Below are 4,421 nucleotides of genomic sequence, written 5' to 3'. Positions count from 1 at the left end.
GTATTATATATGTAAAACACATTACTCCAATAATACCCAATTAATTATGGGACCTTATGCGATCATACCTATATATTGCGCAGCGTAGTGTCATTCTTTGCATTCTTTGCTCATTTAAAAACAATCAGAGCTTCTCCAATATGTGACAAACGAAAATGTGAATTTGATTGCAAAAATGAAATTTACACGGAAAAAAAAAATCTAGATAATTGAATTGCTTAGAAATTATTTAAGTGAAAATTGTCGATTAAATATATTTGATTGATTTTATTTTCAACTTAGGAAATATTATATTCGTTCATTTTTTATTGGTAGGTAATTGGAAGGGAGAGTGAATAAATGAGAAAGAAAGAGAGAATAAATTACTTAAATAATAAAGACATACTCAGAAAATATTTTTCACGTAATGAAAAGTAAGAAAATATTTTCCCTCAAAAAAAAAAATATCAATCAAACAGTACAAAAGTAAAAATTTGGATGAAAAAAATTATATTTTTTCATGATAAATATTAGCAATCAAATGCACTCTAAATGTGAACTACGTTTGAAAAGGTGTGATAGAGAAAGAGCAAAGATAAATTCTAAAAACTTAAATTTTTGCTTCTTAATTACAATGAAAATAAATTATAACAAAATTAAATGTAGAATATCTATCACACCTTTCACAAGTGGATAATATGCTAGACATTCTCCACCATTTTTTCTTGCCATGTAAATATTTTTGAGTGATTTGACACTTTTTGGTGCAATCCACGTCTCCACACATTGACAATCAGATCATAAACAATATCAGTCACATGCATTGATCTCCATGTCATATGAAGGTTAAGATAAACAGTTCAAGTCTTAAAGTAAAAAATCACTTCATTCTTATTCCCCAAAAGCATCATATTTCAGCTTTTACGTAGATACACAAACACAAAAAGAAGACAATTTCTCAATTAGGAAGACATTATTAAACATTTCTCTTTACGTTAAAGGGTGCGCGAACAACTTCTTCGCCCACAAGGGGCTCAATCCAGTAGGTTCCATTTCAATTTCTATCAAAGCCGAAATGCCAAGGTATGCATGCAGCACGGGGAGAAAAGAAAAGCGCAAGCAAATCTACCTGCGAACATGACCAAAGGCATGTTGAGAATTGCTGTTCAGCATCAATAAATCAGTGGAAGTAGAAGTTGGAGTGAAATTGAAAATGGTGGCCCTGAGTGTGGCCTGTGCGACCGCACAGGCATATAACCTTGCGATCACACAAGGACCTACCGAAACTTAGAGGCCCAGTTTGAGTTTAACCATGCGACCGTATGGTACAAAAAATCCGACCGTTTGAGGTCGGTTTTTGGCCGTTGTAAGTTCAATTTTGGTGACTTTTGGGTTATATTTTGGCACCATTTCGTACATGTGGCTTATGCCTATAAATAGTGGATCCATATTGAAGGCAAAATATTACAAAATATCAAAGTTCCATATTACTTCCAAAATCAAAGATCAAAGCTTTAAAAACCATATTCATTCTTTGTGTTCTTCAAGTTTTGTAGAATTTTGCACTTTTGCTTTGGTGTTTAAATCCTTGCAAAACTTGTTATAATCCTGCAAACCATTTGCCAACAACCTTAAAAGCATCTCAAATTCATAGGAGAAGGGGCAAATTTCGTTTGAGGACAACGATATCGTGTTCAAACCATTCATTGATACAAGTTCGAGATTATCTTATTTTTGGTGTTTCCGGTTCATATTTTGTGATCTCTACTCCAATCCGGTGAATTTTCTCCAACAATCTCAAACGATACTTCTGCAATGGAAAGCGAGACAACATTGGCGACAATCAAACTCATGAATCAAAACTTGGTACGGTTAGATCAGTTCGATGGAACGAGCTACACTCGATGAAAAGACAAATTGAAGTTTTTTCTCACTGCACTAAAGATCTTCTACATCCTAGATCCAGAATTGGTGCCACTATCGAAACCAACAAATGGAGAAACCGAAGTGGTGAGGAATGAAAGACAAAAAGGCCAAGAAGAAGAGTTAATATGTCGCGATCACATCCTCAACGCATTGTCGAATCGTTTGTATGACTTATATACAAACACAACATCAGCAAGGAAATTTGGGATGCGCTTGAAAATAAGTACAAAACGGAAGAAGAAGTTACAAAGAAATTTTTAATTTCTAAGTACTTCGATTTTAAATATTTAGAGAATATTCATCTTCTTCCCAAAATACATGAAATGCAAGTAATTGTCAATAAGTTGAAGGCGGTGAAAATTGAAATACCGGAGACCTTTCAAGTGGGGGCTATAATTGCCAAACTTCCCCGAACTTGGAAAGGATACCGGAATAAGATAATGCATAGTTTCGAAGATTATTCTTTGAAACAACTGCAAAAATATTTTCGGATTGAGAAAGAGTTGAGAATACGTGATAAAAATGATTCTCATAAGGGCACTTCCAAAGTAAATGCTGTAGAAAATTTCGAACCGCCAACAAAATCCGACAAAAGGGAGCCTTCAAGGAACCTTAATAAGTTCAAGAAGAAAATCAAAGGAGGATGCTTTGTTTATGGGAAATCTGGACACTATGCAAAAGATTGTAGACATCGAAAACACAACAACTCCGAGGGTAAAGTGAATTTCATCCAACAAAACAAGATTGTGGCCATCGTAAGCGAAATAAATGCAATTAAAGGAAAGGTTCCCGGCTGGTGGTATGACACTTGTGCCATGGTGCATGTATTATATGACAAATCTTTGTTCAAAACATATAATGAAGTGAATGGAGACCAAAAGATCCAAATGGGTAACGAGGTACGGTCCAAAGTAGTTGGAAAATGAAGTGTAGAAATTATCTTCACTTTTGAGAAAAATGTTACTCTCACAAATGTACTACTAGGGGTGTCATGGGCCAAGTCGGCTTGAAAGCACGAGCTCGGCTCGTCCAAAAATGGGCTAGCTCGGCTCGCGAGCACATGTCTTTTTTTTTTTTTTGGGAAACAAATAGGTAAATTGAAAAATAAAAACGTAATTTTAATTTTTAAATCGTGAATTTTTTATATAAAAAAATTATATATATAAAAAACTAGGTAAAAAATTTAAACCCTCCTCTTTTATCCGGACTTGGGACCGACTACTTAAATTTAGAGTAAGCGGAGTTAAAAATTGTGTTGTTTGTTTGTTTGTTCGTGTACAATTTTTTAAAGAAAATTTAAAACAGTATTAAAAATTATTTTTGCAAGCAACACTGCGCGTTCCCTTGCATATAATTTTCGAAGTAAATTCCTTCTAAAAATTGAAAGGGCAATCGAATGCTCTTTCAATTATCAGAAGTCTTCACTTCGAAAATTATATAGAAGTCTTTCACTTCGAAGATTATATATAATCTTCGAAGTGAAAGACTTCTGACAATTGAAAGGGCAATCATTCAATTACTCTTTCAATTTTCAGAAGGAATTTACTTGAAAAATTATGTGCAAAGGTGCGCACAGCGTTGTTCGAGAAAAGAATTTAAAATGTAGACATATAGTAGTAATAGTACTAAGTACCAACAAAAATTTAACTAAATTGGTGGAAAGAAATTTTTTTTCTTTTTTTTTATAACTAAAATAGGTAGAAAAAAATAAAAATGAAATCTTTATTTTTTTTTATTTTTCTTTTTAAAATAAATAAAATATAAACCCTCCTCCTTTATCCAAGTTTGGGACCGGCTACTTAAATTTTCAGTAGGCGAAGTTAAAAATTGTACACGAACAATTTATTGTAGTGTGTACAGTTTTTTAAAGAAAATTAAAAGTAATGATAAGAAAAGAAAAGTTTCATCAATATAATTAAATCAAATATCACTTACTTGACGACATGCAATTTCAGCATATTTATCTTGTAATCGAAAATGAGCGTCCTGCCAATTCTTAACGCACATTAACGCTTCTAAAATATCTTCTTTCAGTCGGCTCCTGACATCACTCAAAACTCTTTTACCTGCACTAAAAGCAGACTCCAAATTAACAGTGCTAACCGGAGGTGTCAGCAGATCTTTTGTAATCACACATATAACTGGCCAACATCGTTCATACCTTCGCCAAAATTCAATTACTTCGTCTGAACTTTTTTTAATTGTTTTATCTGTTGGCATATTCTAGTTAAAATAATCAATTAATTCAGTAGGCAATGCATTATAGCTTGAGTCCGTAGATGTTTGATGAGAATGAGATATAGATGTAGACGACATGGCAGTGACAGTAGATGAACACATTGCAGATGAATCATATCTATACGAATTAATGTCTTGAAATAAATTAAATATTTTCGCATCTTCTTCTTCAATTTCAGCGGAAGGAGTACGTGCAGATGGTACCCGACTAATATTGGTACCCATTCGATTCACATATAGTTCATATATTTCACATAATGTTTGCTCTAAATTTCTAT

The sequence above is a fragment of the Olea europaea genome, chromosome 15 (assembly GCF_002742605.1).
Source record: "Olea europaea var. sylvestris chromosome 15, O_europaea_v1, whole genome shotgun sequence".
Lineage (NCBI taxonomy): Eukaryota > Viridiplantae > Streptophyta > Magnoliopsida > Lamiales > Oleaceae > Olea > Olea europaea.
This window is presented reverse-complemented; position numbering follows the sequence as displayed.